This window comes from Chlorocebus sabaeus, chromosome 1, assembly GCF_047675955.1.
Source record: "Chlorocebus sabaeus isolate Y175 chromosome 1, mChlSab1.0.hap1, whole genome shotgun sequence".
In the NCBI taxonomy this organism is placed as follows: Eukaryota; Metazoa; Chordata; class Mammalia; order Primates; family Cercopithecidae; genus Chlorocebus; species Chlorocebus sabaeus.
In genome coordinates this window covers 40,784,428-40,812,359 of record NC_132904.1, presented here as the reverse complement: position 1 = coordinate 40,812,359, position 27,932 = coordinate 40,784,428, and the positions used below count along the sequence as shown (strand labels likewise).

The 27,932-nt window shown below is 36.3% G+C and overlaps 1 long non-coding RNA gene across 1 annotated transcript in view; it reads right to left on the bottom strand.

The window, feature by feature from the left end:
- Nucleotides 1-8,396: 8,396 nt before the first annotated feature.
- Nucleotides 8,397-27,932, bottom strand: part of LOC140713364 (uncharacterized) — a 223,055-nt gene continuing 203,519 nt past the window's right edge. Inside the window, exon 3 of the long non-coding RNA XR_012095403.1 lies at nt 8,397-8,447. This is a non-coding gene — a long non-coding RNA (uncharacterized lncRNA). The remainder of the gene's footprint in view (nt 8,448-27,932) is intronic.

The window sequence follows — 27,932 nt, the reverse complement described above, 5'->3', positions numbered from 1 at the left end:
GGGCTCCATGAGGTCTTGGCCCAAAACCCTACTAACTGTTGGATGTGCCTCCCTCTGCATTTCAGGCCATACATTTCAATCCTTGTACTAGAACAATGGAACAACTTCAGCACAGAAATAAACACCACTTCCGTTTTAGTAGGACCTCTTGTTTCCAATCTGGAAATAGCCCATACCTCAAACCTCACCTGTGTAAAATTTAGCAATACTATAGACACAGCCAACTCCCAATGCATCAGGTGGGAACTCCTCCCACATAAATAGTCTGCCTACCCTCAGGAATATTTTTTGTCTGTGGTGCCTCAGCCTATTGTTGTTTGAATGGCTCTTCAGAATCTATGTGCTTCCTCTCATTCTTAGTGCCACCTATGACCATCCACACTGAACAAGATTTATACATTTATGTTGTACCTAAACCCCGCAACAAAAGAGTACCCATTCTTCCTTTTGTTATTGCAGCAGGAGTGCTAGGCGGACTAGGTACTGGCACTGGCGGTATCACAACCTCTACTCAATTCTACTACAAACTGTCTCAAGAGCTAAATGATGACATGGAACAGGTTGCCAACTCCCTGGTCACCTTGTAAGATCAACTTAACTCCCTAGCAGCAATAGTCCTTCAAAATCGAAGAGCTTTAGATTTGCTAACTGCTGAAAGAAGGAGAACCTGTTTATTTTTAGGGGAAGAATGCTGTTATTATGTTAATCAATCTGGAATCATCACCGAGAAAGTTAAAGAAATTCAAGCTCAAATACAACGTAGAGCAGAGGAGCTTCAAAACACCAGACCCTGGGACCTCCTCAGCCAATGGATGCCCTGGATTCTCCCCTTCTTAAGACCTCTAGCAGCTATAATATTATTACTCCTCCTTGGACCCTGTATCTTTAACCTCCTTGTTAAGTTTGTCTCTTCTAGAATTGAAGCTGTAAAACTGCAAATGGTTCTTCAAATGGAGCCTCAGATGTAGTCCATGACTAAGATCTGCTGTGAACCCCTAGACTGGCCTGCTAGCCCATGCTCTGATGTTAATGACATTGAAGGCACCCCTCCCGAGGAAATCTCAACTGCACAACCCCTACTATGCCCCAATTCAGCAAGAAGCAGTTAGAGTGGTAGTTGGCCAAGCTCCCCAACAGCACTTGGGTTTTCCTGTTGAGAGGTGGGTACTGAGAGACAGGACTAGCTGGATTTCCTAGGCCGATTAAGAATCCCTAAGCCTAGCTGGGGAAGATGACTGCATCCACCTTTAAAGATGGGGCTTGCAACTTAGCTCACACCTCACCAATCAGAGAGCTCACTAAAATGCTAATTAGCCAAAAACAGGAAGTAAAAAAATAGCCAATCATTTATTGCCTGAGAGCACGGAGGGAGGGACAATGATTGTGATATAAACACAGGCATTCTAGCCAGCAATGGGCTACCCTCTTTGGGTCCCCTGTCTTTGTATAGGAGCTCTGTTTTCACTCTATTAAATCTTGCAACTCCAAGGGGGGGGAAAAAAAAAAAGATAATATCATCCCTATACAAATTCAGAAAACAGAGGAGGAACACTTTCCAACTTATTTTATGTAACTAACATTATTTTAATACCAAAAGCATATGAAGACATTACACAAAAACAAAATTGCTAACTAATATCTCATGAATTTATGCACATAATTTTGTAATGAAATCCAGCAATATTGAAATAGTATAGTACATGAGGATTAACAGTGGCCTATGTTAAGAATACTAAGATTGGGTTAATATTTGAAAATTAATCAATGTGTTTTATCCTATGTAATGGGTTGAAGAGTGTCCCCCAAAAATACATGCTCATCCATAACCTCACAATATGATAGTTAATGGATGCCGAGCTTAATACCTTGGCGATGAGATGATATGTGCAGCAAACCACCATGGCAGATGTTTACCTATGTAACAAACCTGCACATCTTGCATATGTGCCCTAAAATAAAAGTTGGAAAAAAAAAAGAATGAACAAATATAATTGTCATTTTTATATTTTAAAAAAGGAAATGAAGATTGAATTAAAGATGTCAAGGTGAAATAATCCTGGATTTATTATAGGATGGGCCCTCAATTAAATGATTCCCATTACTAGAATAAGAGAAAGGAGAGGGAGATGCGGACACACGCCAGACACACAGAAAAGTAGGTCATGTGAGAACAGAAGCACAGACTAGAGTTGTGCTTCTGTAAGTCAAGAGACCCCAGGAGCTGCCAGAAACTAGAAGAAGCAAGAAAAAGTTATTCCCTAGAGCCTTTGGAGGAAATGTGGTCCTGTCAACACTTTGATTTCAGACCTCTGGCCTCCACAACCGTGAGAGACTAATCTTCCTTGTTTTAAGCCACCAAATTGTTATAATTTGCTGCTGCAGTCCCAGAAAAATAATATACCATTAAAAACACAGACTAAAGGAGAAAAGAATACTTATTTCAATAGACAGAAAATACAAAGTAACCATGCATCCATAATAAAAACTATCAGCAAATTTGGAAAACAAGGAAACTTCCTCAATCTGATGACAGATGTCTGTAAAATCCTATAGCTTACATAATGCTTAATAATGGAAGGCTCAACAATTTCCCCCAAATTTATCAAAAAGTTAAGATATCTACACTCATCACTTCAGTGTTTCACTGTGTATACAATAGGCAAAACAAAAAATTCATATTGATTTGAGCATAAGAATTAAAACTTTCTTTTAACAGATAATGTGTTCTTGATTGTTGAAAACTTTAAAAATTCTGAAAAACAAAACAAATATAACTAATAAGTACATTTATCAAGGTTACAGAATATAAAAATATACATTATTGCCAACTTTTGTGATTTGTTTCTAAAACACTGCAAGCTCTGAGGTTTTAGTAGTATCATAATTACACAGTTTAGTATTATAGACACCAGTAACATGGACAACTCAACATACAAAAATATTCACACATATGTATGTAAATATGATTATTAGTAGGATATCACTATATGTTAATATATTTAGCAAATGCCAGTGAACTATAACAAAGACTCACAATTGGCAAGACTTTAGGGAAATGGAAAAATACACACTCCCATTATTAATAGTAATAAAACACTGTTATAATCCATGTGTAGAGCAATTCCAAAATGGATAATAAGAAAAGTAAGACATTGTATGTATTTAGAGCTAAGGGATCTAGAATATAAGTCTACAGAAGTTACTATCTACAACACCTTGCCCTTGTAAAAGAAAATATATATATAGAGATATATATGCTTATGCTGTGTGCTTTACAGTAGTGGCAACTTGGAAATAATTCTAGGTTTCAATTTTTGGTAAATATTGATTCAAACAATGTATTCTACATATGGTGAGGTTGTATAACTATAAAACATTTTAACTTTATGGGCTCTGTCAGTGAATGGAGAATAAAGGAAATACTTCATTAAGAGAGTAAAATATAAGTAGCATGGGAACTTTGATTGCAAAAATGAAATGAATAGGGAAAGAATTAACATCTGTTGAGCACTCCTGGAGCACCCCCACTATTGCCTGCTGCTTAGACATAGATCCTAGTATTAGTATTAGAGTTGTCTCTTCCCTCAGGATTGTGGAGGTTTATTTTAATTCATTATGAAATGTTTTAAGCAACAGCAATAATCTCAAGCTGTTGATAGATAAATAAGTGAAAATGTGCTGATATAATCAAAATAATGCAAAGCAACTCAACAACAGGAATCCTTCATGTTTCAGATAAGGATAAATTCCGAGATGATTTTCTGCATCTTTCCAGGGCTTCCTTGAAGAGCCTCTCATTCTCTTCTTCATCAGTTTTCAGAGATCTGGCATTTGACCCCCAGAATGCATGAAGGAAGAGAAAATAAGAAACCATTTTTTTATGGGTGATGGGACAATACATTCCAGGTTTTTCTAACTAGACAGACTCTAACTTATTTCTCTATATGGATAAGTTTTATAGTTACTACAGAAATTGAAAATGGTCAATAAATATCACCCTCGCCACCTATGAATTGGGCAACCCTAATAAGAAAATGATGGTGATTAAATTGGAAAGGGACAGTCTGATATAGGAGCAATCATGGTTGCATGTAGCTAGGGAAGGAGCTATGGAAATACCAAAAAGTAGAGATTATGAAAAACATCTGGTGAACATACATTCTATGGACCCAATACAACCCTGATTTTCACATTTGCCAAAACATTTCCCTGTAGATTTATGAATCGTTTCCTTATTATTAATACAATGTCATACATACTAGAATAAAAGACAGTGAAATGTGCATCCCAGCCATTCAAAAATGACAAATGGAAAGCTTTATGTGTATGTGGGTTGGTGAGTGTGAGGAAGGTGAGGGTGTAGCTGTTTGAAATACATTTTGGCGCTTACTATAGTTGATCTGTCCAAATTCATTTAACACTTCATGCCAGTTATGTTTCTGCCATGTAGCACATTTACTTCGACAGAAAACACTTACCTGTAGCTTCTATCAATTCTGTTTTTCCTTTCCTAAGCACTGAGTACCTGCAAATAATACACTAGCCTTTCTGAGCGACATGCAAAGATATGAGTTGTGGCCTCAAACAGTTATTAATCTTTTCCATTTAGTCATGTAAAACATGTGTTTATGTCTGATGACACAATATAGAATTTAAGAACACAGTCAGGAAATAGAATCTCTGTGTTCAAAGCCTAAGCTATGCTATTTAATAGCTTTGTGAATTTGGATAACTTACTTAACACATTGTGCTTAAGTTTCCACATCTTGATATGTGAATAATTATGGTCCTCACTTCGTAGAGTTGAATTGAAGCTTAAACTAGGCCTGGCACATTGTAGTCACTGAATCAATGTCATCAATTATTACTGTACTTTTGCTGTATCATTGATTGAATGAAGTGCTTTGGAAGCCTAGAGGGTAGATGTAAATATTCTGACAAATGAAGTAAGGGAAGAATTGGCATTTAAGTTAGACTTTGAGGATAAATATTATTTAATAGCTTGATACAGACAAGGGACATCTTACATGAAAGGAAATAGGATGGTCAAAAGCACAGATCTTAAAAAGTACACAGGCAGTCTACAGATTACATATTAGTCATTGTTCATTCTAGGGATTTATAGAATGAGAGTAGTAAAAGAGAGGTTAGAGTCAATACATAAGTAAATTAATACGTAATTAAAGTAAGTTGAGGCCAGGTTTTGAAAGTGAAACAGGGAAGGTTCCCTTGTCCCCTTCGTGGGGCATATGGTGAGAGTGTGGCTCGCTTCTTCAGTGCCTTGTTGCTCAAACCTATAGGGGAGCATACACACAGGCAGGCTGTGCGGCTCCAACTCCACAGCACTTTCTCAGGATGAATGTTTACAGCTCCTGAAGCCCCACTGGGCGTGCGTTACAGGGTGCTCTTTAGGTGGCTTGTATTAACCAGCTCAATTAGACCCTCTACTTTGTGGCAAGGACAGAGGACTTCCTGTATCTGGGGTCCTTGCCTTGGTGTACCAGAAGAATCGGATCACACATGGGCTTGGAGAATGAGTGCAAAGTTTACTTGAGTGGAAATAACTCTCTGCTGATAGGGGAGCCAGAAGGGAGATGGTTTTCCCCTGGAGTTGGGCCACTCTGTGGCCCTGGCTCTCCTCCAACCACTCCTGCCAAACTCCATCTAGTTCTGCTGATCAATGGCCTGCCAGCGACGTGGTGCCTGCTGATGTGCTCTTCTGCCAGCCTGCTCCCCTCAACATTCTCTCAAAGTCCAGCTGCTTTTGTCTTCTTCCACTGATCTGCTCCTCTCCATGTCCAGCAGCTTGTGTGTGTGTGCCTGCTAGGGTGTTGGGTTTTTATAGGCACAGTATGGGAGCGTGGTGGGCCAGAGTTGTCTTGGGAAATGCAGCATTTGGGCGTAAAGGCAGGAGTCCTGTCCTCAGCTAGGTGTGGGGAGCCCTAGTCAGGCACTATGTCCTCCTATACCCAGCACTTCTCCCCTTCCATAGCATTTAAAGGGAACACACTCTTCCCTTCCCAGTACTCCTGTATCAAAAGTTCATATCCAGACATTCGCAGAAAAGGCTTTGTTGTCTGGTTTGTTTAATAAGAAAATAATACTCAAATATGGCATATGTATTTATGTATACTAGAAAGTGAGATTTAAATAGTTAAGAATACAGCAGGACCTTAAGGGTAATCTTTACTAAGGAAATAGCAAGTCTTTCTCAGAAATTCATTCATGACTGGGTTTTTATTTAAACAATAAATCAGTAGAACATATCTTTAAGGTTAGGTTGAGAAAGCTGCTGACATTGAGATAACTATGTTATCTTGGACAAAGTCACTCCATCTCTCACCTGATCATGGTTTCCTTAGCATTTATTATTATAAAATTGATGCCTAATTCAGATTAATGCTTATATTAATTTAATATATTCAGTTAATAAATATGAATTATGATTTTTAATATTTATTAAACATTTGCTATGATTCCTACAGGGCAATGCATGCAGGGAAGCAAACAATTATTTTGAGGTGATGTATGCTGCACTGAAGTTATTCACAAGTTTTAGTGGAAACAGAAATAAGAAAATAAAAGTTTCCACAGTGAACTGGGATTGATATTGAAATTTTTGCAGAGGAGACATTGCTAGAAGTGAGACTTAGAAATTAAGTAAGTATTTGGATAGATGTCACAGGAAGGCATTCTGGCAAGAAGAAACAGCATATGAAAGGCAGTAAGCTGTGAGGCAGATAATAGTTTTGTAGAGTGATTTCATTTTTTAAAAATAAGTATTGTATTTTTATAATATTGTTGTTTATAGTCAATAGGTAGTGGTATATAATGAGATTGATTTTAGGATAAATGAAAAAGCAAAATGTTTTAAGATATTGGAAAAAAAGGTATCACCAAGATCTGATGAAGTATCTTACATTCATAAAAGAGTTCAAGACTTGCAGAATATTTTCAAGGTAAAATGGGTTTTATAGAATTTTAAACACACATTTTTGTCTCCTTTTCTTCAGGGACCCCTGAGAAATAGTTAAAGTCATAAAATACCAATTTTCTAAAACTGTAGAACTGCTTGAGTAAGAAACTAGAAAACTAAAACCTATAATTGGGTACCAAAGATCCAGATTTTAAACAAGATTGAACTTAACTAAGATGTTAATAAAGTCTAAATGAGCTTTAAGGAGCTTAAACCACTTTTCTTCATTTAATTTGGTCAACTCCAAACACTTTTTTATTTTAAGAATTACTATTGCAAGGATAAAAAAAAATGTAACAGCTAGGAAAATAACTTGAAGTAGTTTATGCACCAAAATGAAGAGAGGATGAAAGAAGCCTGAAGAAGAAGGGAATTTTTCCCAATTATGGGAACCACCCTATTAGGGTATACAGCTCATTCATAGTGCTAGGAACCTAATAAAATTATCTCTAATTGACAGAGAAAACCTCTGAGGTAGGTGTGGTAAGCAGACTAGTGAATCCCCACACATGCACACATCCTCAGCTCTGGAAACTGAATACGTTATCTTATGTAGCAAAGGGACTTTGAAGATGTGATTAGTTTAGGACATTGATTGAATTGGAGAGAATCTTTAATTATATGGGTACTCCCAATTTTAACTACTGGATCTTCATTAGAAAGAGGCCTTTCCTGGTTGTATGAGGGAAATGTGGCTTTCAAGGGAAATGTGACTGTGGAAGAGTCAACAGAGAGATGCAATGTGGCTGGTTTGAGAGATAGGAAGTCAGCCATGAGCTTTGGAATGTGGGAAGTCCCCTAGAACCTGGAAAAAAGCAAGGAAACAAATTTTCTCCTAGAGCATCCAGAAAATAATATAGCCCTTATAACACCTTGATTTTAGCCTAATAAGATTTTTAAGACTTTAAACCTTCAAAACTGTAAAATAATATTTTTTGTTTGTTTCTTTTAAGCCATTCCATTTGTGGTAATTCTTTACAGTAGCAATAGTAACTAATACAGCTGGTGTAATTAAACTCTTTTACAGATGAAGAACTAAGTCACTGAAAGACTGAGTAACCTATTCCATATACAGTTAGTAAGCCGCAGAACTAGGATCATGTCTTCTATCTTTATGAGAAAGAAAAGGAGTAAGGCACTGTATCAAAATAGAGAACTCAAATTTGGCTTATATCTCTAAAAACTGCATTCAGCAACTAAAAAGTTTAAATAGTTCTGATCTAGATTCTGTAGTTCTAATTGTCAGGTATTGTAGGATGAAAATTAAGTATTACTTTTCTGTCTTATAAGGAACATTTTTCTAAGCTATTATGATACTACACAGGATAACAAGTACTTTAAAATTCCTAGAATAAAGGGTACACTGCTTGTTAATTTATTGAGCTAAATGGGAACCAAGAGGCATACAGCCTGAAAACTCACCATCCATTCTTCCTTTAGAAGAGATGTTGCTGTTTCAAGGTGCTCAAATCTGTACAGAAGAAAAAAAAAACGAAAGGAAAACTAGAAACCGTCAACAAGGGGTACCTTCCCTGCAGCTTTTATTTATATGGCCTAACCAAACTGACAAATTATATTATTGTGACAATCTGTTTTGGGTCACTTTTTTTTTCAGCTTGCTTATTAATGACAAATATTAAATTACTAGAAAACCAAATTCAATATTTTTCAAATGCCTAAAGATAAACTTCTGATTAAATTTTTTTATTGCCACCAAAGATACAGTTGGTTTTTTTTTTTCAACATGTAACACTTTCAGTACAGAAATTGCTTTTAGAAGTATTACAGGAGCATTGATTAGGATTCAGAATTGGTCGGGCATGGTGACTCACACCTGTAATCCCAGCACATTGGAAGGCTGAGGTGAGTGGATCACTTGAGGTTAGGGGTTTGAGACCAGCCTGGGTAACATAGTAAAATCCTGTCTCTACCAAAAATATAAAAAATTTGTAATGCATGGTGACATGCACCTGTGGTCCCAGTTACTCAGGAGGCTGAGGTGAAAGGATCACTTGAGCCTGAGAGTTGGCGGTTGCAGTGAGCTGAGATCATGCCACTACACTCCAAACTGGGTGACAGAATGAGGCTCATCTTAAAAAAAGAAGAAAAAGAAAAAAAATTCAAAATTGTTGACATTTTGTATTTTTTCCAATTAAATTGTGATAATTTAGTATTTTATAATGAAATTATAGATATAATGAAAGATCTATTCTGGAATTTTAATATGCAAATTTGTATGTTAGAGCTTAATTATAGATAATTGAAAATTTGTCGGTTTACATATAAACCTGCATTTTAAAAATAAATGTCCAGGATCCCATTCTTAAGCTATGTGATCAATATGGTTCAGTTAAAGACAGGTTGGTAATAACCAGGTTTAATTCCAAATATTTTATCTATGATAAAATAGAAAACTCAGGACATACTATAATAAAAATCTCAGCTTTGGAGCATGATACATAGTAGCTACCACAAGTGATTGGGAACTTTCTACAGAACAAATCATTGTAGTTTTGTGTGTCCATGAGTAAGTCAATTGGCAAGAAAACATAACTCTTAGGGGAAAAAAAAATAAATCAATGTTTGTACCATGAAACTCTAGGGAACCACATATTTCCCAGCAGAAGAGAAGAACAACATTTGTTTGACCTCTGTAGGATATTTTATGTTTTATGACAAAGACCAATGACTCTAGTTTTCTTTTTTTCCTTCAATATATTAGTATTGAAGAAATTGGTAAATAAATAAGACTATAAAAAGGATCTACTTTTTTTTTGAGATGGAGTCTCACTCTGTCGCCCAGGCTGGAGTGCAGTGGTGCAATCTCAGCTCACTACAACCTCTGCCTCCTGAGTTCAAGCAATTCTCTGCCTCAGCCTCCCGAGTACCTGGGATTACAGGTCCCTGCCACCACGCCTGGCTAATTTTTTGTACTTTTAGTAGAGACCGGGTTTCACCATCTTGACCAGGCTGGTCTTCAACTCCTGACCTTGTGATCCACTGGCCTTGGCCTCCCAAAGTGCTGGGATTACAGGCATGAGCCACTGAGCCTGGCCAAAAAAGATCTATTTTTAACAATTTTTTTGCAATCCAGTGTACAAGACACCTATTTAAGCAAAGAATTTCAAACATGTATTAGAATTACTATACTATTCATGTAAGGTAAAAGAGTAGGACAAAAGAGGAAGTAAGCAGTTACCCTTTTGCAGAGTGAGGAGGAGAACAAAGTTTATAAAAAGGAAACCAGCAAGTTTTGAGTTATGGTATAAGACTTAGACAAAATACAATAGTAATACTAGATGCTATGAGTCTTCTAAGATGTACTAAGCAAATCATTTGCACAAGTTTTTCAATGTAATTTCATCACAACCTATGATGTAGATTTTGTTGTTATCTTTATATTGAAGAGGTGGTACTGAGACAACGAGAAATTCAGAATTTTGCCCAGAGACACATAGCTGGGAAGAAAAGGATGACATTTGATCCTTACCAAAGCCCTTGCTCCAAGCACCATACTATATTATTGCTCCTGTAAAAGGAGGGAAGGACTTTCCTGGCAGAAGTCACATGTGTAAAAGCCAGAGGTATGAAACAGCATTGTGCTGTTGGAGAACTATTAATAATTCAGCATGCCTGGAGCAAAGGCTATATTTCAGAAGTTGTAAGGTAAAAACTTTGATGGAATCAGCAGGAATAAGACAAAAGGGAATGGCACGTGCTTTAGATGTGAAGGATGGAATGGAGAAATACAATACAGTAAGTTAGGTAATGAGGCCTGACCACAATAGTGAACCACAATAATCAAGATGAGAGGATTCTAGTAGATTGAGTAAAGCAAAATAGTAAGTACAAAAAGACAGGTGGTGCTTAGCAAGATAATGATGACAGACAGCAGACGGGATTTGGAAGTGGATTGGATATGGTGAATAAAGAACACAAGAATGACTCCCACTTTTATAAGTTATGCCAGCCTAGTAAATTCCAGTGCCACAAACAAGGAAACAGGGAAGAAAGTAGCTATCCCAGAAGTTAGATTTCTCCATTCTCCTGTCTAGGGCAGTTTCACGTGCGTCTTTTGACATGCCTATGCCTACTGAACCCTTGTAAAAGCAATAACTGTTCTTCAGAAATTTATTCAAGACAGATAAGCCTCTCTCTCCATGAACCTTTTTCCAGCCTTAGAGCAATGGTTTCCCTTCTGCAGAAAAGAAAGAATCTCCCTTTATCCCCAATCTTTACAATGTCCGTGAAAAAAATCTAGTTTCATGGGTTTCCTTTTCAGCCTCTGGATCAGAAACTCCAGCAAGCTGCTTTGACAACACTTGGCATTTGTGTGTGTGTGTGTATGTGTGTGTGTGCGCGTGTGTGAGACATTCAAATTGTTTCATAGACATTATCTCACCAATATTCATGTCATCCCAGTGAGGTAGGCCAAAGAACAATATATTCTTATCTTTAAAGGGCAAAAAGAGGTTAAATGACTCATCTGAGTAGCTGGAAATAGCATCTCAGTCTCTGGGATCACCTCCGTGTATAAAAGCAACTGCCACATGACTTCATAAAGGAGTATAAGTTAAAGGTTATTGTTGTTTCACAAGACTTGTGTTGTTGGAGTCATCACTTACTGGTAAACAAAGATATCAGAAATGGAACATAAATTGAAGATTGTTTTTTGAAAGTAGACAGTTTATTCTATGTTTTATAAGCTTTGCTCTGACCCATGAAATTCTGTAAATAAGATTCTGAAGGTAATTTTCAAAATCAATGGACTATCCACAGCATGTGGACAGAAACATTTACTGTATTTAAAGTATTTTATGAGAATGTATCACCCTCATGGCTACCCGTCATTATTTGAAGTTGAAGCAGTACAGATTATATATAATATGTAATGATATTATGTTATCCAGATGTTTCTGCCATGCAAAAACGTCCTAAGAACTCATATTGTTTCTTTAATTTTCATTATACCTTAGTAAAATCTTGAATGGGAAAGTATAGCCCCCATTCCTAATGAAAAACAGAAATCCACTATTTTGGGAAAAGATAGCAAATGATCACTTTTTCTTTCTCAAAATATCTTTTTAACATGGCATTTGAGATTCCACAATCACTTGATTTTCTTTCTGTACTTCTGAAGATTCATTCTTCGTATGTTTCCTCATTTCTTCTCAAATTACTAAATTCTAAGTCTTGAGATGTTGCCCTCATACCTATTCTATCTTCTGTGTACACTCAGTCCCTAAGTGACCTCACTGAGTCTCTGTTCTCCCTTAGGCTCACTCCATTCTATCTATTCACACTGTGCCCGATTCTCATCAGGCACACTAGGAGCCTCTGCACTTACTTGCTGCTTCTGTCATTATTTTTGATAGACATTCACTATAATTATTTCCTTACCCCATTCAGGCCTTTCCTATTCCTCAAGGTTAAACACTTTAAACTCCTCTTCCTACTCCCACAACCCAATACTCTTTTTTTGTCCTTTTTTTCTTTGAAGTTATTACTACTTAACATGCTAAACAGAGATTTTATGCATCTTTGTTATATTCCATCTATCCACTGCAATATACAATTTGTGAAAGGAAGGACGTTGTTGTGTACTATGCCTTATGCATAAGACAGTATCTGGCACATAGTCATCACTCAATAAATATTAAATGAATGAAGAAAAATTAGTTTTATGATTCACAGACTAAACCAAAATTTTATAATATATGTTAGTGAGAATTTAAGCAATCTTATCATAGAAAAATAATCACTACTTGTCACAGACCCATCAAAAATATTGTACCTATTCAATTTTACTAAATTAAACCATATCGAATTGCCAATAATTGGCTCATTTTGAACTGTGAAAACATCTGCTTTATACAGGTCAACCTAAACGTAAAATGACACCCAGGGAAAAAATACACCACAATCTAGATAAATATCCTATGAATAAAATTGTTCTCTTTCTTCCTTAGTGATGTTTGTTTTCTCCTTTGACTCCCGAGGCTTATAAGTGTAATTCTCTAATTATGAAATCTGCAAACCAAATAGATACCTATTACTTGTATAAAAAAAAAAAAAAATCCACAAAACTGCCCATTTCTCAGAACACAACCCCATGTGACATAACCCTGCCTCTACCTGCAAGTTAAATGCGATACTAAGTTGCCTAGCAGGGAAAAGTCTATCCCTGAACTCATATGTTTTCTCCTATCCTCAAGAAAAGATGATTAGTTAATAGGTTTCTTATTTGTATTAGAGAAGTACAGAGAAAATAAATAGAATCTATTAAAGGTTTTAAAATCTTGAGTGAAATGTTCATTTTTTTCCCATTGTATCGTCACATTTTTCTTTTAAGTAGTCTTTCCCTGAGCAAATCTAATTACTTCGGATTGGGAGAAACTATACTTTGTCTCCTTTTAAGGAGGAAAGGCAAATGAAGGAGAAAATAAAAGGAAAGGAAAGAATGTTTTTACTGTTTTGTCCTTGAATGAAAAATGATCAGCAGTGGGTTTGACACATATTAAAAAATAAAATGTAAATCTCATGTCAAAATCTCTTTCAGTATTTTATTTTCCACTTTAACAAGTGTCTGTGCCAGTCTTACTCACTGTATCTCTTTTGTATAATATAAAAACTTTCAAGTACATTCAAGCCAATGGGATATGAAACTTTCACTTATGGTAGACGGTAGAGTGTGCAAAAGCAGGAAATGCCTTCAAAATTGTGGGAGGGAGGTTTCAGGGAGATGTTAACTTGAGTGGACAGTTAAAAAGTGAAACTAACATGGATCACCTATGATGTGATCATCATTGCACTAGCACTTTTCCAAAAACATTTTGTGAGGTAAGATTTTCCCATCCCTGTTATTCACATAAATAATCTAAGGAGAATAAACTTGTCCAAGCTAACATATATTTTATCTATAATATGTATGTTGTCTGGTAGAAAAAAATGATAAAAGACACTTTAAGGTAGTATAACTGTTAAGTTAAAGAGCTAAAATTAGAACCTGTTTCTGTTCAACATCAGATTTTGAGTCTGTCAATGAACTATGCTGAAACACTTGAAATCAGATTAATGACCATGTAAGTATTTATTAAGGATTCATTTTTCCTCCACCCAAAAGAACTTGAAGTAACTAGATTTTGAAAAATGTGGTCAAGGTTGTAATGTTTGCATCCTCTCTAATCCAAAAGGAATTGAAATCGTTATGACCCATCCAAAAGCTGTTTTACCCTAAATTAAACCACAAAGTTTATAAAATGATAAAGTCCCTTTAGAAAACTTTTTAATTTCATGGAAAAGCCATCTCTTTAATCCTGGAGTCTACTGGCAGTTTCTTCAATGACCATTTCTGTAGCTCACAAAATTCAGATATCTATTTTATTAACTCTATAATTGAAATTTCTAGCCTGAACTGGTTCTGTCACCTCAAAAGGATGCTACAAAACCAAATCTAGAGTAAATCACCTTTTCTCAGGTTTTAGCTACTTGAATCCAAAGCTGTCAGACATATCAAATACATATCTTTAGATGTTTTCACACACATGATTATCTTCCAAACCTATTTTAATGCATATTTTAATGCATAAGTACAAATATAATACTTATATGTCATATATAATATTAAATGTTTAAAAAGAAAGTACATGCTTTTGATGTTAAAGTCATTTCATGTATTGACTACATTATAGCTGTATCCATAAAATTAATTTGCTGCTAAAACATGCATGGCTAATTTATTAAGTGTTTGTTTTTACTTTTTTAAAAATTAAAGTTGGTTGGGCATGGTGGCCCACACCTGTTACTTTAGCAATTTGAGAGGCCAAAGCGGGCAGATCACTTGAACCCAGGAGTTCGAGGCCAGCCTGGGTGATATGGCAAAACCCTGTCTCTACAAAAAATGCAAAACTTTAGCTGGATATTGTGGTACATGCCTGTAGACCCAGCGAATCAGGAGGCTGAGGTGGGAGGATCCTCCTGAGGCAGGGAGGTGGAGGCTACAGTGAGATGTGATTGCGCCACTGAAAACCAGCCTGCGTAATGGGAGTGAAACGCTGTCTAAAAAAATAAAAAATAATAATTAATTAAAATTAAAGTTGGTATGATAGGCAAAATTTTGTAAATGGCCCCAGAAAAATATCCTATCTTAATCCTTGGTATCTGGGAATAAGATTTTTCTGGAGTGTTTGCATTGGCCCAATGTAATCACACATACCCTTAAAAGCAGAGAACTTTTGAGTTAAATCTGTTGAAGTAGAGAGTAGAATGGTGGCTACCAGGGGTGTGCGGGGAGGGAGAGGGGACTGGGGAAATGTTGATAAAAGGAACCAAAACTTCAGTTAGATAGAAGGAATGAATTCAATTGATCTATTGCACAATATGGTGACTATAGTTAATAACAATGTATTGCATTCTTGAAAGCTTCTAAGAGTAGATTTTAAGTGTTCTCATCACCAAAAAAAATAAGTATGTGAGGTAATGCATGTGACTAAATAGCACATGCTTTTTTTTTGTTTTTGAGATGGAATTTTGCTCTTATCGCCTAGGCTGGAGTGCAATGGCATGATCTTGGCTCACTGCAACCTCTGCCTCCCAGGTTCAAGAGGTTCTCCTGCCTCAGCCTCTTGAGTAGCTGAGATTACAAGCATGTGCCACCACGTCTGGCTAATTTTTGTACTTTTAGTAGAGACAAGGTTTCACCACATTAGCCAGGCTGGTCTCGAACTCTTGACCTAGAGATACTCCCACCTGGAAGCCAGCAAAGAAAGAGACCTTAGTCCTGCAACTGGAGGAACTGAATTCAGCCAGCAACCACAATGAGCATGAAAGAGTACTCTTCACCATAGTCTCCAGATAAGACCCCAGCCTGGCTGGCACCATGATTTCAGCCTTTTTATATGAAGCGTAACATACATTAGAGCACACTCAGACTCCTGACCTATATAACTGTGATTTAACCAGGAGATTTATTTTAAGCCAATAGATTTTTAACACATTTTTGTACAGGAAAGCTTATACATTTGGCAGGTCTAAAATGTGTGTTTTGTGGCTGGTTGAAAAGTCATAGTTAAGGAATGATCTTCGACATCTTGTTGAGTTGTAGCAACAGTGGAAACCAACTTCAGTTGTAAACTCAAGAAAAAATGTCAAGTTATTGAGTGGGCTAGGTCAATCAGTTCATGCAACATGTACCATAGAGCAATTGTACATTATATATTTAAACAAAGCAAAACTTTTATAGTATGAACTTCGCATTATAAAGTTTATCATCTGCAAAGAAAGTGTGATAATTGAATTTAGAGCCTGAGTTTGTTTTGAGTCTTTTCTCTATCATTTTGCAGATTGGCAGTTCTTGAGAAAAAAAAATTCTTAGCTTCAATTTTATCAGATAAGAAAATATATCTATGGGAATGGTTATTATCAGCATTAGAATAATTTGTCAACCTTGACAATCAAGTAGATCACACATCTGGTTAAGAGTACCAACTTGACACTTTCTAAAGATTTTTGGGATCTGAGAAAAACATTTTTTTTGGAATTACCTTCTCTATTAAAAATGTATTTGAGCTTAAGAATATGCCAATAATAACAATTTGGATCTTCTTTATTTTCCAGTAGCAATTTGAATAATGTGAAACTAAACAAAATTATGTATGTAAAAGTGTTTTGAAAACTGTAAATGTTCATAAAGATGCATCACTGTTTATATTACTGTTACTATCATCATAACTTCTATTTTATGTGCCTTCAACAGGTTTTATAAGGCAGTACTCGATCTCCAGCAAAAAGTTGCCCCCATAACTATTTCTGGAGTGACATAGTCTCCATTGGGTGAGTATGATTTTATTTCACTTTTGACCTCATTTACCTCACAATGGGCCATACAGGTAGGTGCCTTGATGTAATGTATCCAGACAATTTTTTACTCTTTTCTGCCCTTTGCTGTTTCTGATAGATACTAAAGTAGTTTGCATCTCAAAATGTCTAGCAGTCTTTTACATGAAATAACTAATTCTACTTTTTTTCCCTTAACCATCTACTTCTCTATCACCAAATAACTTATGCATTATTCCGTAGAGGTCTGTATAAGGAATACCTTCAAGCAACAAAGCTATACTTTTCAATATGTTCTCTTTGATCGGTAAACTGTCTTTGCTATTATGGTAAAGATTGTCCGGGCTGGGTTCTGTTAGGATCAATTCCTTTCTAGGCATTTTAGCTCACCTTATGTAGATTTCTGTTTGACTTTAGCCACCAGTTTTCTAGAGGTGACAGATTCTCAGGACTATAAATAAATTAAAGTCAATATAATATAAAAATATACCATATTATTATATAAAATATAAAAAATAAAAATAAATTCAGATGAAGAATTTGAATATTTAGATAAAACTTTTACTTTATTGTCCACTTGTTTTTTTACTTTTATTTTTTAGGTTCAGGGTACATGTGCAGGTTTGTCATATAGGTAAACTCATGTCACAGAGGTTTGTTGTACAGATTATTTTATCACCCAGGTAGTAGGTCTAGTGCTCAGTAGTTATTTTTTTCTAATCCTCTTCCTACTCCCACCCTTGACTTTCAAGTAGGCCCCAGTGTCTGTTGTTCCCTGTGTTCATGTGATCTCATCGTTTAGCTCCCACTTGTAAGTGAGAACATGTGGTATTTGGTTTTGGTTCCTGTGTTACTTTGCTAATGATAATGGCCTCAATCTCCATTGGTGTTCCTATAAAGGACATAATCTCGTTACTGTTTATGGCTTCATAGTGTTCTATGGTATACATGTACCATATTTTCTTTATCCAATCTGTGATTGATGGGCATTTGGTTGACTCCATGTCTTTTCTATTGTGAATAATGCTGCAATAAACACACCTCTGCATGTGTCTTTATGGTAGAATGATTTATATTCCTCTGGGTATATACCCAGTAATAGGATTGCTGGGTCAAGTGCTATTTCTGATTTAGCTCATTAGAGAATCACTCCACTGCTTTCTGCAATAGTTGAACTAATTTATGCACCCACCAATAGTGTATAAAAGTGTTCTTTTTTCTCCACAACCTTGCTATCATCTGTTATTTTTTGACTTTTAGTAATAGCCATTGTGACTGGTGTGATATAGTATCTCATTGTGGTTTTTATTTGCATTTCTCTAATAATTAGTGATATTAACCTTTTATTTATATACTTGTTTATTGCCTGATTGTGTTGGAGCTACTTGGTCTCCCATTCTTCGTGTTCTCTTAGCCTTATAAAATATTATAAGGTTTGTCATGCAAAATGCCAGAAACACATGCATGACCACCACTAGTTTACTAAAAGTGTTTGAAAGAGCAATTACTCTATAGCGAGGCCATTTATAACCCCAACTGAAATATCCAAAAACATTAATTCAAGGACTTTGAGAACAGAGGGAGTTTGGGTGAACCTGAAGCAGGTTTCAACTGATCAGAAGGCAAAAATTTTATTCTTGAGTTTGAATCTTGGCTCTAAGTACAAGTTATTTTATCACTTTTAGAAAATGCCAACATTTTTAGACCTCTGTGTCCTCACCTAGTAAACAAAAATAATCTTATGTGTATAATCTACTTATAGGGATAACGATTAGAAAATAAAGATTTGAACGTTCTCTGTTGAGTGGAGGTGGAATTATAAAAGTGGCATAATGCCTTGGTATCAATATATTAATTATAAATATGTTAAGTAATATTAATTATGTATTATCTATTATTTAACATATGTTTTGTTAAGTAATTATACTTCATATAATGGTTATAGTAAAATATATACTTTAGATATAGATTGATGGACATGAAAGATTTGATATCAAAGAACAGAGCCAGCATAAAAAAAGGCTAATAGGAGAAGAGATAAAGCTAGAATGAGAAAATAATCACAAGGATGTGTTTAACACAAAACCCTGTCACATGTTCTGGATTCCTCACTGACTTAACTTTGTGTGAAAAGCTAATCTTCTCTTTCCACATTTCTGCACTTTTAGTTATTATTAATATATTACTACTTATCTAGACCTAATTTTTCTTATTTGTAAAATATAGGCAATTGGAACAGATCCTAGATGCTATAATAGTTATAAGAAACTCTAATCTTACAAAATGTTTGGGAATGCAAAGGATTCTTTGTTAAACAGTTTGGGAAACACTTATACCCCCATATTGAAGCTACATAACTTATATTTACATTCACATACTAACAGAAGTGAGAATAACTGAAGTAAAGAAACCTGTTTGTGTTTGCTTAACCTAGCTCTTATGAAAGTGAAATTTCTTACGACTTTAACCCCACTCGTAGCCTTTCCTCTTACGATTTTAGTGCAAAGTCAGCCAGCACCTGCTTTCCTTTGCCTGAGGACTTTCCTTGTCCTTAGCCCCAGTGTTTTGCATGCTCATAAATGGGCCAGAAATGCAAAGGAATTAACCCCAATGCCAACCTCAGCATCCCTTTACAGGAGTTGCTGTGCTGGTATTCAATATCCTTCATATACTGAGGGGTGTGCATGACACCAGCTTCTAGAGATTCCCCAAGAAATAAGCTTCAATTACCCTCAGTGAAATCTGGGCCCATAATGTATTCTTTAGACTGATATTCCTTCCTTGTCTGTTCTTTCTGATTTTATCACAACGCCCCAAATAAGCAATTTCCACTCAAGGCTGGCTTGGAGTGTGGTGGGAGTAGAATCAAAGTTAAGACACACATTTGGAAAGTAGTTGGATACAATATCTTAGTGCTCCACATTCAATGATCCAGATATATTAAGAGATTGTTTCTGGCAGTTTTGGGGCACAAGCCTCCAGAACCTGTCTTCTATGTGTCACTTAATAAATATTTGCTGAATAAATTCATTTCTGCAGAGGGCAATACCAATAACTTTTCTTGATGAAGGAAAAAGCATAAATTCAGAAGACACCACTTTTAACTTTCCTATCTCTTCAGACACTTAATGTACATATAGGCTGTGTCCTGGCTGTTTGTTCACTGTCTCCTTGATTGGTCAGTATTACTTGGCCTCTTAGTATCTCCCGGGATGCAATATCTCCAGGGATGCAATAAACACACCTCTTAAAAGCTCTCACTTATAAGAGCTTTTGTCTTACATTGTCTCCAGGGATGCAATATCTCAATGTCCTTTCTTCCCTCTCCACATTTTCAGTTTGGAGAATACGTAAGAAGCTTTCAGTTCCTCTATGTCCTTGCAATTCACTTTCGACAATTGGAGGAAAAGGCTCTCATTAAATCCAATAATAATGCCACTCATTGAGAGTCTACCCTTTACACCATGATGTGTGTATACACAAACACACACACACACACAAACTCAATCTCATTAAATCTTCAAGGAAGTCATAAGGAAATATTGTTAGCTCATTTGGCAGATAAAAAAATGGACTTAGAGATTTTAAGTAATTCTTCTCAAAGTCGCATAACTATTTAGTGGCAGAGACAGATTTCTAAATGAAGCATGGAGGACCCCAAAGTTCATCTCTTACTCTCAATACTATTTGCCTCCTATGAGTTATTTAGCTCTTTTATTATTGTTTTAAGTAGCATTCATTAGTGTGCCTTTAATAAAAAATTTGTAAGAGCAAAATGACTCACATTTATCTTGTTCATATAGCTTCAATATACTTTTACTTTAAAAAAAATTCAGACTTATTGACACATAATTTACAAATGGCAAAACTGCTTCCTTTTAAATGTATAGTTAAAAGAGCTTTGATAAGTGGTTTAAATCTTGATTAGAAAAAAGCGGAAGTGGGCCGGGCGTGGTGGCTTACGCCATAATCCCAGCATTTTGGGAGGCCGAGGCAGGTGGATCACCTGAAGTTAGGATTTCAAGACCAGTATGGCTAACATGGTGAAACCCTGTTTCTACTTAAAATATAAAAAAATTAGCTGGAGGTGGTGGTGTGCGCCTGTAATCCCAGATACTTGGGAGTCTAAGTCAGGAGAATCACCTGAACCCTGGAGGCGGAGGTTGCAGTGAGCCGAGATTGTGCCACTGCACTACAACCTGAGCAACAAAAGCAAAATTCCGTCTTAAAAAATAGAAAAAAGCAGAAGTGATTTCAAATATTAGGTCTATAATTTGTGACTATGGCAAAGTATCTAAAATATTCTAAGCCTAAATTTGTTCATCCTTAGAATGATGTAAATAATATATATTTTATATTTGTTTCTAACCAAAGTTTCTAGTAATGGGATTTAGGATAACAAAGTAATACTTCTGTAGACTGTGTGTGTGTGTGTGTGTGTGTGTGTGTGTGTGTTTGTCTGTGTGCCCAGAAAGAGTTAATCGAAATTTAACGTTTCCCATTGAGAAAAATTTAGAAATGAGGACAACCTTGCTGATTTGCTGATTGATTGATTGCTAGAGTCAAGGTGACTTTTAATTGAAGTGCTTAATTAATTTCATTCATGAGCTGAGCAACGCTACATGTCCTCGAAAATGAGGAGGGGGGCAGAGATCCCTGAGTTTTCAAGTGTCCATAGTTCTGCTTCACAGCACATCAACTTCCTTCCCTTTCCTGTCTTACTATATATAACTTTGTCTCCTCTGTTAGCTTATTCCTTATTGGAAAGAAGGGGCTTTGTGAAGCTTGGGGTCTTAACCACAGATATTATGAAAATATTAATTCCCTGGTCTATGGCAGCATTTCTTCACATCCCAACTCCTCTAAGCTTTACAAACCGTCTTAAAATACCACTAAAGACATTTTACATTTTCCTGATGTTAAACATTTACTGCTAATAATAATTATCAGTCATTGCTGTCTTATTTTGTGTCATTAGGCAAAATACAAGACATGTTCTTTAGTACAGTATGAGTTTGTTCCATGTTCATATTTGATAATAGATACAGTTGTGTATCAGAAATTCAAATGAGAGAGAGAGAGAGAAAGAAGGCAGAGTAGAAAGTTCCACCAGTTGTCCCTCCACCAAGGACATCAAGTTAACAACTGTCTACCCAGATGAAATACCTTCATAAGAACCAAAAATTAGGTGAGCACTCTCATAGTATCTAGTTTTATCTTCCTATCACTAAAAGAGGCACTGAGGCCAGACATGGGGGCTCATGCCTATAATCCCAGCACTTTGGGAGGCTGAGGTGGGCAGATCACCAGAGGTCAGGAGTTTCAGACCAGCCTGGCCAAAGTGGTGAAATCCCATCTCTACTAAAAATACAAAAATTATCGGGGCATGATGGCAGGCACCTGTAATCCCAGCTACCCAGGAGGCTGAGGCAGAAGAATCGCTTGAATCCAGGAGGCAGATGTTGCAGTGAGCTCAGATCATGCCATTGCACTCCAGCCTGGGCAACGAGAGAGAAACTCCATCTCAAAAAACAAAACAAAACAAAAAAGGACACTGAAGAGATGGGAAAAAACATTGTGAATTCCTGATGCCACCTTTCCCCCACGCCTGTCAGTTGTGACTGGTGCAGAGAGCATCTCTGGGAACTAGGAAAGAGAGAATACAGCAATTGTGAGGCATTGAACTCAGTGCTGTTCTGTTAGAGCAGAAAGGAAAACTGATCCAAACACAGTCAAAGCCTGTCCACAGAGGAAGCATTTAAACCAGCCCTAGCAAGAAGGGAATCACCAATTCCAGTGGTCCAAACTTGAATACTTGTAAACCTTGCCACCAAGGACTTTGTGTCTCCAAGTAAACTTGAAAGGTAACTTGAAATTGCAACTCTTATGCAATTCCTAGTGCTGAACTAGGCCCAGAGACAGTGGACTAGGGGGCATGTGACAGGCTGAGGCACTAGCTCGGGCAGCCAAGGGAGTGCTGGCATTACTCCTCCTGTAACCCCAGGATGCACAGCTCAAAGCTCCAAAAAAGAAGCCTGTTTTTCCACTTGAGGAGAAAAGAGGAAATAGTGGGGAGGACTTTGTCTTGCATCTAGGATGCAAGATGCAGCAGAATAGGCACCAGTCAGATTAACAAGGCACACATTCCAGGATGTAGCTCCCAGAAGACATTTGTAGAAACACCTTGGGCCAGAAGGGAACCTGCTGCCTTGAAGGAAAGAACCTCAACTGGCAGCATTCATCACCTACTAACTGAAGAGCCCTTGGGACCTTAATAAGCAGCAGCGATACACAGGTCCTACATGAAGGGCCTTGGATGAGCCTCTGAGATTTGCTGGCTTCAGGTACCAGCATGGCCACAGGGGAGTAGAGAATCAAGAGAGCTCTTGGCATCTCTGATTCCAGGACTTGCCTCTTCAATGGCATTTCTGTACCTGGCCTGGTCAACGGGGATCCCACTCCCCTGAAGTGTAAGTCCCAAGTCTGGCAGCATTCACCACAAGCTGACTTGGGAGAATTTGGGCTTTAAAGGAATGTCGATGGTAGTCTGGCAGTACTCCTTGTGATTTGGGGTAGCGGTAGCTGTAGGATGAGGCTAGTCTTCCTTTGGAAATGGGAGGGATGAGTTGGAAGAGCTGTATCTTATGGTTGGAGTGCCAGCTCAGCCACAATAGAACAGAATACTAGGTCAACGTCTAAGGTTTTTGACTCTAGACCCTGACTCCTGGAAGGCACTTTTGGACCCACTCAGGGACTGGGGACCTTGCTGCTCTGAAGGAAGAAATACAGGGCTGGCTAGCCATCTACTGATTGTAGAGCCCCAGGGCCTTGAATGAACATAGGCAGTATCCAGGGAGTGGTTATAGCAGGCCTTGAGTTGGGGGGACCCAGTGCTGTGCTGGCTTCAGGTTTGACCCAGTACAGTCATATTGGTGGTGGCCACAGAAATTCTTGCATCACTCCATCCCTAGGTTTAGGTGGCTTAGAACAGAGAGAGAAAGTTCATTAGTTTTAGAGAAAGTAAAGAAAGAGAACAGATGTATCTGTGTGGTAATCCAGAGAATTCTCCCAGATCTTATACAAGACCTTCAAGGTGGTACCTCATGAGTCTGCAAGAACTACAGTGTTACTGAGGTTGGGGAGCCTCCTGAAGCAGATACAGCTTAGATCACAAAACCCAAGTTCTTTCAAATATCTGGAAAGCCTTCCCAAGAAGGATTATTGCAAATAAGACCAGAGAGTGAAGACTACAATAAATAGCTAACTCTTTAATGTCCAGACACCAAAGAAACATCTGCTAGCATCAACACTGTCCAGGAAAACATGACTATACCAAATGAACTAAGTAAGGCACCAGGGACCATTCCTGGAGAAACAGAGGTATGTGACCTTTTGGACAGATAATTTAAAATAACAGCGTTGAGAAGACTCAAAGAAATTCAAGATAACACAGAGAAGGAATTCAGAAATGTATCAGATAAATTTAACAAAGAGATGAAAATAATTTTTAAAAATCAAGGAGAAATTCTGGAGCTGAAAAATTCAATTTGCATACTGAAGAATGCATCAGAGTTCTTTAATAGCAGAATATATCCAGCAGAAGAAACAATTAGTAAGTTTAAAGACAGGATATTTGAAAATATACAGTAAGAGGAGACAACTGTCAAAATAATAAAAAACAATGAAGTATGCCTACAGAATCTACAAAATAGCCTCAAAAGGGTAAATCTAAGAGTTATTGGCCTTAAGAAGGAGGTAGAGAAAGAGATAAGAGCAGAAAGTTTATTCATAGGGATAAAAACCAAGAACCTTCCAAACGTAGAAAAATATATCATTATCTAAGTACAAGAGGGTTATAAAATACCAAGCAAATATAACTCATAGATGACCATCTGAAGACATTTAATAATAAAACTCCCAAAGGTCAAAAATAAAGAAAGGATCCTGAAAACAGCCAGAGAAAAGAAACAAATAACATACATGGAGCTCCAATATATCTGGCAGCAGACTTTTCAATGGAAATTTTAAGGACCAGGAGAGAGTGGTATGATATATTTAAAGTGATAAAGGAAAAAAAAACTCTTACCCTAAAAAAGTATATCTGATGGAAATTTCTTTAAACCTGAAGGAGAAATAAACACTTTTCAAAACAAACAAATGGTAACAGATTTCGTGAATATCAGACCTGTCCTACAAAAAATGCTAAACGGAGTACTTCAGTCAGAAAGAAGAAGACATCAATGAGCAATAAATAATTACCTGAAGGTACGAAACTCACTGGTAATAGTAAGTATACAGAAAAACACAGAATATGCTAACACTGTAACTATGATGTGTATACTGCTTTTATCCTAAGTATAAAGACTAAATGATGAATGAATAAAAAATAATAACTATAACAACTTTTCAAGACATAGTTCAATAAGATATAAATAGAAACAACAGAAAGTTAAAAAATTGGGGCATAAAGCTAAGGTGTAGAGTTTTTATTAGTTTTCTTTTTATTCAATTATCTGTTTGCTTTTGCAAGTAGTGTTAAATTGTCAGGTTAAATCCCAGGTTATAAGATAGTATTTGCAAGCTTCATGGTAAGCTCAAACCAAAAATCATGCAACAGATACACAATAAATAACAGGCAGGAAACTAAATCATATCACTAGAGAAAATTTCGTTCACTAGAGGAAGACAGGAAGAAAAGAAAGAAGGAAGACCACAAGACAACAGGAAAAAAAAAATGGTAGTAATAAGTCCTTGTTAATAATAACTTTGAATATAAATGAACTAAACTCTTCAATCAAAAGATAGACTGGGCTGAATGGATGAAAAAGCAGGACTCATTGATTTATTGCATATAAGAAACATAGTTCACCTATAAAGACACATATAGACTGAAAAATAAGGAATGGAAATAGATATCCCATGCCAATGGAAACCAAAAAAGAGCAGAAGACACTATACTTACATCACACAAAATAGATTTCAAGTCAAAAACTGTAAGCAGAGACAAAACTCACTATATAATGGTAAAGAGGCCAATTCAGCAAGAGAATATAACACTTTTAAATATATATGAACTGAACACTGAAGCACCTAGATAAGTAAAGAAAATTGTTAACACTAAGCAAAGAGGTAGGCCGCAACAAAATAATGGCTGGAGATCTCAACACCACACTTTGAGCACTGGACAGGTCGTTCAGACAGAAAATCAGACTTCATCTGCACTATAGACCAAATTGATATAACAGATATTTACAGAAAATCTCATACAATATTTGGAGAATACATATCCCTTTCCTGATCGCATTCTTAAAGATGGACCATATATTGGGTCACAAAATAAGTTTGAAAACATTTTAAAAAATTGAAATAATATCAAGCATCTTCTTGGAACACAATGGAATAAAACTAGAAATTAATAACAAAAGGAATTTTGGAAACTACATAAATAGCATGGAAATTAAACAATATGCCCCTGAAAGACCAGGTTTGTGTGTGGGGTCAATGAAGAAATTAAGAAAGAAATGAAAAACTTAGTGAAACAAGTGATAAAGGAAACACAAAATACCCAAACCTATGTGATACAGCACAAACAGTACTAATTGGGAAGTTTATAGCTATAAGTGCCTAGGTCAATAAAAGAGGAAAACCATCTCATACCAGTCAGAATGACTGTAATGTAAACTTGTATTTTAGTTTCAGACGTACATGTGCAGATTTGTTATACAGGTAAATTGCACATCATGGGGGTATGGTGTACACGTTTTTTCTCATCTAGGTAATAAGCATAGTACACAATAGTTAGTTTTTCAATCCTCAACCTCTTCCCACCTTCTACCCTCAAGTAGGCTATGGTGTCTATTGTCCCCTTTGTTGTGTCCATGTCTGATTAATGTTCTGCTCCCACATATAACTGAGAACATGTGGATTTGCTTTCCTGTTCTTGCCTTAGTTTGTTTAGACTAATGGCGTCCAGCTGCATTCATACTGCTGCAAAGGACATGATCTCATTCTTTTTTATGGCTATATAGTATTTTATGTTGTATATGTACCACATTTTCCTTATCCATTCCACCACTGATGGACACCTAAGTTGATTCCATGTCTTTGCTATTGTGAATAGTGTACTGTGATGAACATTCACATACATTTGTCTTTATGGTAGAATGATTTGCATTCCTTTGGTTATGTATACTCAGTAATGGGATTGCTGGGTAGAATGGTAGTTCTGTTTCAAGTTCTTTGAGAAATTGCCAAACTGTCTTTCACAATGGCTGAACTAATTTATGGATTTTCCAGCTTATCTGACAACCTTTAGAACTATTTTCTCACATGCGCAACCAGTAAAAAGTAAATTTTCAGTTTTGCCACCTGTCAGGTCAAAAGTTATAGGTATTCAAATATCACCCAATGACACTTCCATCTTTAGTTGGAATGGATTGCTTTCTAGCTTATCTTTACTTTGGGTGAAACTACAGTTCTATTAATTTTTTAAAAAATAATGTTTTGTCTGAACTTCATAATTTGTATCTATGTGAGGGTTATTCTGACCAAGTTACTCCACAATTACCGGAAGCTGAATTTTCATTGCTCAAATTGTTGTAATCCTATACATATTCCCTTGCAGTCAATATAATTTTCTTTGCCTATAGTTAGGTGGAAATTTAACTACAGTCTATGTAACTAAGGTGTTTAAAGGAAAACACAGTAGAAATTGAGTAGGCCAAACTATATTCAATAATTTCACAAGAATCTGTTAATTATACATATAAACAACTAGTGATTTTTCTATTTTCCAAATTGTTCTTAAGACTAGAAAATATCCACTAATTATTTTTATATGGCTCCAAAAACCCAGAATTGTTGTCTCCCTTTTTAATTTTAACTATTTACCCATGATTTCCTTTTCTTTATAATTATGGTATATTTTGGACTTTATCTCAGAAAAAAAAAATTGCAATGTCAGAGTAATCACTTTAGTAAGCAGGTCTGGGGTGTTGGGGGTGAAATGAAAATAAAGGATAAGACAAAAGGCTTATATATTGTGTTATCTGGAAGCTCTCAAACATTACTTTTGGTTACTACCTTGTGTTTTTTATAGACTACTAAAAAGATTGTCGAGGAG